The following is an 11,214-nucleotide window of genomic DNA, read 5'->3' as shown; positions in this document are numbered from 1 at the left end:
CCCGCACAGAACGTGTGGTTCACAAAGGTGAAAACGTGGACCATTCGTGGGAAGATTTTTCCAAATTCTTAATCTGGGTTACAGATCCATTTGTTCTATGGCATTTTAATAAGATCACTGAAGTGGTAGACGTTACAGTAGGAACTATGCCACTTTACAAACATTGTTAATATTGAAAGTCCAAATTGAACATCTTTCTTTGATGGTACATTAACTTCCATTGAAAGTCAGCCTCCAGGGAGCTCTGGTTGGCCTAGTGGCAAGAAGCTGTGCTGCAATCTCAAAGCCATGTGGTTCGAATCTACCAGATGCTCTGCTGGGGAAGGACGGGCAACCCCCTCTTGTGCCAGTCAGATCCGACTCAATGGTACATAACAAGAAGAAAAGACAAAAAAAAGAAAAAGAAAAAAGAAAAGAAAAGAAAGTCGGCCACCTTAGTGCCTTAACCAGTACTCAATATAACTTCACCATCAAACAGGAAAGGAAACATTTAAAAAATTTTTCAATTCTTGTACAGCATTTGTTTAGTATCTTCATAAACTTGGGCTGCTGGGATGTTCAAATCTCAAATGATTTCCATTTTTTTCTTTAGCTAAGATCATTCTTAAATGTTTTTCTAATAATGTAACTTTTACTGGGTTTTCTACTTCTAGCATTCCTTGTTTTATAAATGAAAATTCAGTCCCATAAACTATGGCTTAAACCAAATAAGTAATTTTCAGCACTTGTAAAACAGTTTATTGTGTGGACTATTTAACAATTCTCCTGCAAAATACTGCTATAATAGTAAAAATGTTTAAGGATGCTTTGCTTGGGGAACAATTAACAGTAATTGTTAGACACTGTGTGGAAAACAAAAGCAATTAAGAGTGATCTTTTTTTTTCTATTTAAAAATATCCAACTAAATTTGGAAAATAAATTTGTAAATAGAATATAATCAACTGGTGGTTAAAAGAGTAGCCAGTATTAAATATCTCATACAAAGCTGTGGGTTAATACCTGGCTCTAAGGACAAGACTACGAGCTCTGAGGCTAAATTACCAGGTTGACTCTCCAGTTTCACAAATATATTTAACCTAAATATTCTTCAGAAAAGAAACATGGAAAAATCCAGTGTTCCCATCACCCTCCTTGCCAGAAATCAGGACTTCAGGTTTTCTTTGCATTGTATTTGGAGAATTCTATCGATAGGATCTTCCGCAATACAAATTATCCATTTAGACTCTGATCAAAGCACCACTGAAAGCTTCCCTCCTGCTTTTGCAGCCTTTACCAGGACCCCTTTTCTATTAAACCTATTTTTTTTCTGAGTCCTGATTATGAAAAGTATCATTGTTGTGTGCCATCAAGTTGGAAAAGCCCTAGAGCTGACTGTCTAGTGGGAGAAGTGCAGCCTGAGTGCTTGGTCGTGGTAAGGATGGAAAGACTTCATCTTACGGAGTGTGAGAATGGTCAGCCATTGGTAAAAGACACTATGTTTGTAAAAGGGAAGGTCAGGGAAGGAAAGAACGACCTTCGAGAAGATGGATTTACACAGTGACTATTCCAGGCGTGATCAGAGCCGACATGTGAGGACAATACAGCTTCAGACAGGGTTTCTGTCACGTTGAGCGGAGCTCACTGGAAGGCCCCTCACCACAACAACAAACTGCGAATGACTGAGTGCACACTTCCCAAGACCAAGTCCAAGGTCAACGTGTCCACTCTCCTACGTTGATTTCAGCATTGTACTGCCGCTACTGGCCAACTGAATAATCAAACAAGAAATAAATGCCATGAGCCTTGGAAAAACTAATGAAAAGAAAATGTTTAGAACTTAAAGGGAAAGAAAAGACAGTTTAACTAGAAAACTGTAAACTCTGCTTTTAAAATTGCAGCTTGGAAGTGAGTTGAATAGGTAGGCAACTAAATAGTCCGTATGTGAACACTTGCATTTGCTGTCTCCTCATGAATCCGAAGCAGCTATGCTAGCAGAGTTGTGTCAGACTGCTGCCCAACAGAAAGCTAGCCCTTCGGACCCATTTCCCCATCTGAAGGAGGAGGAGGGACGGCCCAGCCCCGTTAGGAAGGATAGTCTTCCTTTCAGGAGTGATAGTGTGCTAACTATTCACTTAGCAGATATGTTCTTTCTCCTCATACCCATCTTAATGTTTATTGTTTAAATAAACTTTTTATTATGTACTGGTTTATTTAAAAGCTCACATGCACAGTTTTTCACACCAGACTTTTCCCATTTCCTTCACAGTCCCCAGCCATCAAATTGTGCAACCCTAGGATTCATGTCCCCTCCCACTCAACCTCCCCTTGCCTCTCACACTCATTCTTCAATAATGGTCTTTTGCAGTATTTGTCCTCATGGAACCGAGTTAGATCACTTAGTATAATGCCCTCCAGTTCCTCCCAAGGTGGGTAACAATTTACAAAATCCTTGTTCCTGCGTGCTGTGCAGTATTCCATTGTGTAAATGCACCATAATTTCTCAATCCATTCCATTGTGGTTGGACATTTGGGCTGTTTCCATGTTCTTGCTACAGTGAATAGCACTACTATGAACATTGGTGTACGAGTCTCCATTTGTGCCTCAGTTCTCATTTTATTGGGGTATATATTCCAAGCAATGAAATAGCTGGGTCATGGAATGTCTATGTTCATTTTTTTTGAGGAAATGCCAAGCTGCCTTCCAGAGTGGTTGTGCCATTGCACAATCCCATCAACAATGTATGAGTTCCTATCTCACCACATCCTCTCCAGCATTGATTACTTACTGTCCTATTAAACGTTGTCACTGCTACTGGAGTGAGATGGTACCTCATTGTGGTTTAGATGTGCATCTCTCTTATTGCCAGTGATTTTGAGCATTTGTTTTGTGGTTGGGTGCCATCAAGTTGAGTACAACTCATAGTGAAACTGTGAATAACAAATCTAAAACTTGCCCTATACTGTGCCATCCTTGGCATCTCATACCAGATTTCTAACAATTTTCCTGTCGATGCTAGCTACGAAAGCTGACTCAGGGACCACACTTTGAGCAGCACTGCTTTGTAGAAAGATAGCATTCCAGGGTATAAATATTGCTCTTGGTAGGTTAGTGGTAACTCATGGAATGAAGAAAATGATTTTTTTATCCCTTTCACAAAGCTTGGCTTTCAAAACTGCTGCCTTGCTAGGAATAAAGAAGAAATAACAGTCAAACTTGAGAAATGGTTTTGTTTCTCTAGCTGGTAATTCATCCCTTTCTTGCGGCATTATAACCCACTGATTCAACGGGAGGAAAGCCAGAGGGCAAGTGGATTTTTGGACATGATCTATTTCTTAAAACATTATCCCTTTTGAAAAATGAGCAAGAAAGAAATTGAAAGCCAGCAAACAATATCTGCATTACTGAAAGTGAGGAAGGGGTCACAGTCTTAAGCCATAATTTTTAATAAGAGATGAGAAGGGAAAGAGAGAAAATCCAGCCACAATCAAGGCTCAGTTTCTACCTCTGCTTACCCAGCAGGAGTACAGAGACGCTATTTCATGGACATTTTACATCTGGAGGCAGAATGGGGAGAGAGAAGATGTAAAGGTCCTGAAGAGAAGTCCTTCACAGTGCACAATGGTGTTAACCAGAGACAAAGACATGTCCAAGATCCAGGACGTGATTTTCATGAAATGAAAATCAAATGAAAACGTGAGCAGTCACTTCAACCGTGGTATCTCAACACTAATTTGTTACACTAAAAAGAGGAATGATGAAATAAAGGGGGGAAAGTTGATATGCACAGAGAGTGACGCGGACGATACAATCTTGCTTTCTGGAAGTGAGGACTACTTGAAGCACTTGCCACAGATGACCAAAGTACTCCAGTCTTCAATACGGATTGCATCTCAACATCAAGAAAACAAAAGTCCTTACCACCGGGCCAATAGACAACATCATGAGAGATCGAGAAAGGTTTCCCATGGACAACCAAAAGAACAGATAGATCTTGGAAAAGGTAGAACCAGAGTGATCCGTGGAAGCAAGGATGGTGAAGCTTCCTCTCAGATACTTTGGATATGTTGCTAGGAGTGGCTATTCCTTTGAAGTGACACCATGCTTGGACAGGTGGAGGGGAGGGTCAGCGAAAGACAGAAAGACCCCCGTGAGATGGACTGACACAGTGACTGCAACAACGGACTCAAATGTATCAGAGATGATGAGGATGGCACAAGATAGGACTCAACAGCACCTAACAACAACAATATGCAGAGTGGCCAGTACAGGGTAGTGAAAGAAGGAAATATCAAAGTCACTAGTAACAGTATGTCCAAAATGTTATATGTTTCCTTGGTTCTTCTCCTTTTTAAGCAGGGAGTACACATAGTAATTGATCATCTTTTAACTCAAAGGTCAGTGGTTCAAACCACTAGCTGATCCATGGGACAAAGACGGGGTAGTCTGTTTCCAGGAAGATTACAGACTTGAAAACTCAATAGGAAAGTTCTCATTTTCCAATGGGTAGACTGGATGGCAATAGAACTGGTTGTGGTTTTGGTTTCTTTCTTGGAAAGTTAGCAAAGAAAAGTTAATGGGGGGAGATATGTGTGAAAAAATACACAAAGGTTATTCTAGGTAATAGGGAAATCTGATGGTCTAGTGGGAAGGGATTTGTACTGCTAGCCCAGAGGTGGTCAGTTCAACTCTAAGCACAGCTCCTCAGTCTTCTCTTATACAATTCATGTTGTTGTTGTTGTTATGTGCCACCGAGTGACTTGTGACTCAAAGTGATCCTATGTACAAGAGCCCTAAAATTCATAGCCTCTGAAAATTAGTTGGAGGGTCAGCTATGAGCCGGTTATGACTTGATAAAAATGCCGGGGTTTTTGAGTACACAAATTTTGTAATATTAGAGGATGGCTTTGTTAAAGAATTGAGGAGCATAAAATAAGTACTAAGTTTGTCACAGGCATGTGGATCAGAGGTGTGCAATGACTTTGCCTGATTCTCACAAGGCTGTCGTCAAGCTAGTCACTGGATTACACTTTCATCTGGAAGCTGAGAAAAGCATGCTTCCCAGCTTATGTAGGCTGTTGGAAAACTCAGTTCCTTGTCCCTGCAGGACTGAGGACTCCAAGGTTTCACCGCACATCAGGTGGAGTTAGCCCCCAGGTGACAGAGACGGAGCATAGTTCCTTGATATGTAAACATACCATAATAATTAATATAGTCTTCAAGACAATTTCCAGCTACAATCTGCTAAGATTAAATCCAACAAAACAGCATTCCAGAAGTAACATTCCATCACTTTGGCTATGTGTCATTATCTAAGTCACAACCCATCACCTTTGCAAATATTGTCACATAGTTATAAGCATGATAGCCTATATGATATCCATTGAGTCATATTTATTAGACTCAATGACATCTAATTACAGCAATAACATTAATTAGAAGCAAGACACAATTCCTGTCCAAACTGAAAGGAAGGGAATTAAAGATGCAGACACCAGGAGGTAGGTATAATTTAGAGCAATCTTGGACTCTGCTTCTCACAGTTGGTTTTGCTAGACAGATTTCCAACTCCTTGCTCTGCTGGGGCAAGATGAACCTTGGAAGCTCAGGAGGGGCTACTCTGCGTTACTTTTGATTCAACCACAGAAACAATTTTGAGGTATTGAAGGGAAGAAATGACCATTAGTCCAACAAAAATACGTCCTTCTCCTAATTAAGAGGATAAGTGGCAGTGCCATTCACAGTATGAGATGTTTAAAGAAATTACAAAATCATGTCAAGACATTGGGCTGAGCCTTCCCCTAACTGTCCACTTCGCTTTCTCCAACACCCCAAGAGTGGGTGTGAAAATAATGCATCTACAAGATGAAAGTTTACAAGCAACAAAGCACTGCCGAGTGATGTGGGCTAGGACATAAGTGCAAATAAAGGTTGAGAGAAATCAGTAATCTATTCTTGAGTAAATGGACCTCAAGGAGGAAGTGTAACATTTTTTGTAGAAAGGGCTTTGTACTGTGGGAGACCACACACCGGACACATGCCCATTGGTAACGGTGAAAGGACAAAGGAGTGTGGCAAGGGCTCCAAGACAAGCAGGGGGCTTTACCTGGCCTCAAGGATCGCACACAAAGTTTCTAAAACAAAGGCTACAGAACTCAACGTGTTCAGAGCAGACTCCAAATTCGCATTTACCAAAGACTGGCAGAAGACTTGACTCTGCTCGCCAGGAATCACACTTGCAGAACCATTTCATCAAAGAATGAAAAACTTCTCAGAAGTAAATTTTGTGTTGTTACTAGTTAGAGTTAATATTCTGTGTACCTTGTTGGCCTGATTCTAAAAGATGCCGGTGATTTGAAATGTCACGCTTATTGTGTTTTCTTTCCTTGGCCACTGCTACTTTTTGATCACAGTTTTCTCAATAGTATAATAAATATAGTGTTTTAATTATACTTCATTTACAGAAATGAGGCTAACTCAAAACATAAATATTCACTTTTTTGTGACTTTATAATCACAGGTACTTAGTACATACTGCTATTTGCTTATTAACCAAGGATAATAAGAAAAAAAAACCCCACCAAATTGTTATTATCTTAATTACTGTTAACTCTGATCCATCCATAGATATGCTATTGTTTAATTTTAGAACTTTAAATAAGTCAGTTTACTAAAAATCTTATGTTGAAATATAGTTGTGTGAGTTTATGCCTTATAAATGTACCTCTTTCTTTCGAAACATATTCTTTTTTTTTTTCAGATTTGCCATGCTGAACAGAGGTCCAATTTGCATTATGTGTCAAAGTATGTAAAATGACTTAATGACAAAATTAGCCATTAGAATCTTCTCGGATTAGGTCTATTTCTGCTTATCCTGACCCATTCCATCATAATGTAATTTGCAATACTTTTCACTGTGATTAGGCAATTTCCTCTCAGTCCTCAAACAGAAGTCACATCAGAATCAACACTATGACCAGGAGATGACTTATTTTTAAGACCACAAATTAGAATACAGATATAAGTGTATAAGCATCCAGAATGTGGTATAACAAATTAAGGAAGGGTTTCCAGTCTCAGTGGTACTATCATATTTCTCTGCTCTGACCTGAGATAATTGGTTGATAGAGAATGGGCTGATGATGAGGAAAGGAGCTTAATGAGGCTAAAGGGTTCTTGTAGTCTGGCGAAGGGAGATAATGAGACCATCTCTACCTGCAGTGTGGGATTATTATATGAGCCAAATCAAAGACTGTGTGTCAAAAGTTCTCTGAAAAATAGAAATGCTTGATTTTCCTTTATTACCACTCTTTGAATAAATGAGAGGGGTTCCCCCCCCCGCCCCGTATATCAAGAGGAATGAAAATTTTGCACAGGATTTCTCAATTTAAAAGAGAAGTGATGAATATGAGATGGAGGGGGAAGTAAGGCAAAAGTTGAAAACAGAAATTCAGATGCACAGAACAAAGGAGGCAAAGATGTAAATAAACCCAGCCAAAAGCTGACGTTAACCCCTAGAGATATTATTGAACGACATAAGAATTTGAACAGGAAAACTTGAACTTTCAGTCTTTTTAAATCTGCATATTGTGGGATTCACTTCTATTTACTTTAAGAACATTTCTTTGTGGATAATTGAGTGGAGAAAAGAACAGCAGAATGGAAGAAAAAGAGAAATGAGAATGGCTATGTTAATATTCAAGAGAGAGGTAACATTAGCAGGGGCTGCATGGTAAAAAAGGCTAAGGTGCAACTCCTTCAAGTCAGGCTGTTCTCAATGACTTGCTTTGGATCTGAAAGTTGGATAATGAGGAACGATGACAGAAGAATTCTTGATGCCTTTGAACGGTGGTGTTGGAAAAAAGTACTTAATATCCCACAGACGCCAAGAGGACAAACAAGTGTTTCGGAGCAAATGCAGCTTGAAGAATGGAGAAGCTTCCTCTCACATACCTGATGCATCTGGTTAGGAGGGAACAGTCCTGGGAAAGGGCATCATGGTTGGAGACGTGGAGAGTGAGAGAAAGAGAGGAAGGCTCTCAGGAATGTGGAATGACACAGAGACTGGAACAACGGGCTTAGGTATTATCGGAGGTGGTGAGGAGGGCACAGCACAGGGCAGGGTGCCAATGAGGCACAGTTGACTTCATGGGACGTAAGGACAAAATAGCCTTTAAAGTTTTGTATTTTTTGTTTGTCTTTTATTGCTGCTGCTGTGTGGTTTTTTCCCCCCTTTAGCTCAGACACCGAGTCTGGGGTCCTACTTTTCCCACCATGATGTCTTTTTCTGGGCACTGACCTCCTTGACTTCATATACCCAATATATCTTGTTGTCATTGTTGATTGCCTTCAAGTTAAGCACAATTCATAGTGACCCTATGAACAAAAGACCTGAACACCTGTATAACTTTCATCCTTTCTCCAAGTTCATAAGTTTTCTGCACACAAGCCTCAATAAAAAAATAAAATGGCATCACGTGGCCCAGAACAAAACTCAAAAGACAGGGAGGGGAAGAAAAGAAGGACTAGGGGAAACAGGATACACAATGAGGAAGAAGGAAGAGTACTGTTACACTGAGCAAATTCCAATTACAGAAACAAACATGTATAAATCGTTAAGTGGGAAGGAAACTAATAAGCTCAGCAAATTTTCACCCAAATCATAATTTAAATTTGTAGCCAGAGTCTAGTCAAAGTATAGTTTTGAAATTCTAATTAGTGAGGGAAGCATTCTCTGTTGTCTTCACACTCTTTCCCAGAGGCTGAAGCCAACTGAAAGGTTACTAGATGATTTTCTAGTTTGGTGTAATGGTTAAAGTTTGCATCACACATGGCCAATGCAGCTGTCCATGACTCTCTGGTTTGGCAGTAATGATGCTGTCATTCTGTGGAAAAGACCTGATGCGCTGTAATCTTTCCCTGATTGGTCTTATAGAAACATCACCTCTATGAGAAAAAATATTGTCATCAGTCAACCAGTTAAAAGGACATTTCCTTCGGGCTGTGGTCTGTAGCAGATGCTATAGATGTCTGGAAAACCCACATCAACTTCTGTTTGGCACTATTCCTACATCTGAATTACCACCTCAAGCTCTCCAAAATTCAGTGTTCTGCTGCCCTTAGATTGGTTAGACTCTGTAGCCACAGTCTGACATATTCCCAGTTCCTACTGCTGAACCTGCTCAATTTAAATCAGAAAGAATAGTAAAAACTGGTCAGTCGTCTCATGGATAGGCTATATACTTGCTCAGTCACATGGCAAACATCAGTGACAAAGGCCTAGCAAGGCCATGTTGAACAAGAAACCCACTAACCTACCTACAGCAGTTTCCTCCCCTAGAGATACACAGCTTGGAAGCCCAGTGGAGAATCATTATGGCTGGACTGGGGGGGATATATATGTTAAATAAAATGTGTATTATTTTCATTGGTTTTGCTTCTCTAGAGTATCCAGTTTAAGAAATTCATGTGTCAAGTTATCCTAGTCCTATAATTTAGAACTTACTTAACTAAAATCAAAGCTCCATTTCTTGCTCATTGATATAGCTTAGTCTCTACTCATGGAGTCTGGAGCCAGCACTCACAATCCATCTGTTTATGGAGACTCAGAAAGAACCTGGCACAGCAGCTTTAGGATCTTTCTTCATTTCCAGTCCTGGAAAATCAACCCCTCCTACTCTAGTGGGAAGAACCTGCACTGCATTTGCAAAGGAACACAGTCCAAATCCACCAGCTGCTCTGCAGGAAGATGTGCAATCTCCCCGTGGGATTTACAGCCTCCAAAAAGCCGCTGGAAGGTCAGCTATGGGTGGGTGAGTTCCGAGTCTCAGGCACACAACAGCAACAACCCATATACATGAAGATATTTGTTTCTTATTGTTGTTGATTTCTTAAAAAGATTTCCTTTCAAATGTTCTAAGCAACATCATTTATATAACTGTGTTGACATCAGATCAGTGGAAAATTATTTAAGGAAGCTACATAAGTTAATCAATTGTTTGTAAAATATTTAAGACTGAAACTGTGGGAAGCCAAATTTCATACCAAATATTATATGATAAACCATGTGCTTTATCAGGAATTGAAGGAATCACAAAATATAAGTTGGAATTTCTCTTGTGACCGATCACAGGAAAAGAGCTGCTTCCTGCAGATAAGAGGCAGCTAGGGTCCCCCTGCAGAGGGAGAGTTAATATGTGTGAAATACTTCCTTCCTGAGCTAAACATTAGGTTCACAATAGAGAAAAACACAACCTCATTTACAAGCGAATTCTCTTTATGATTTACTTCCCATGAATCTCAATAAATACAGAGAGGCGTGGCTTATGGCACTTCAGTTGATTCAAACTGCTGGCTCTAGATTTTTATGCTCTGTTTTATCTCATTTTTTGTTTTCTGTCTCATTTTTGTACTTTACTCTTAGTCTGCAACAGACACACAGGATAAAAATATTTTAATAGTTTACAAAGCTTTTGTTAGTTTTCCTTTTTAAGAATGAGTTTACTTTCTCTAACCATATTTTAACCAATATCATACAACAGTAAAAGTAAACGTAGAATACAAATCAGACTTAAAACACAGTTTTATACACATACATATTCATACATATATACATATACATGCATACATAAATATATACACACATATATAGACACACACACACACACACACACACACACATATGTATTTGGGCATTTTGGTGGCTTAGTGGGTAGACAGCTGCATTTCCAACCCAAAGGCATGAGATTCAAATCCCCCACCAGATGCTATGCAGGTGAATATGTACAATCCTCTCTTGTGCCATTTACACCATCTGAAAAATCTACTGAAAGGTGAGCTGTGAGTTGATTCTGACTTAACAGCCATAAGAAAAAATCCAACATATATACTGTTGTGAAAAACAAATATTTCCAGAGGTTATCTCTTCTGATAAATAATGCTGTATCATATATACTATGATGTCAAAAATACTATAAATGAATTTGTGATAAAAAAGAGCTGATGTTTAATTAATAGAGAAGAAATATGTGAATTTTGTTTTGACTTGATTTTTTTTTCTTTTGTGCTTTTGGGATTTTTAAAAAAAATTTGCATTCTAATCAATAACATAAATAAAATGGGTACCTACTTTTAAATATAGGGCAGCTGGGTTATTTTAAGATTTTGTCATGTGTTGTATTTTCATGATGCCCTGCTTTGTATTTTGATGCTTAAAACAATATAAATCTGAAACTAC

Source organism: Elephantulus edwardii, unplaced genomic scaffold (assembly GCF_000299155.1).
Source record: "Elephantulus edwardii isolate Elephantulus edwardi_28Jun2011 unplaced genomic scaffold, EleEdw1.0 scaffold00265, whole genome shotgun sequence".
Lineage (NCBI taxonomy): Eukaryota > Metazoa > Chordata > Mammalia > Macroscelidea > Macroscelididae > Elephantulus > Elephantulus edwardii.
The sequence above is the reverse complement of the archived record's forward strand: the minus strand, read 5'-3'. Positions refer to the sequence as shown.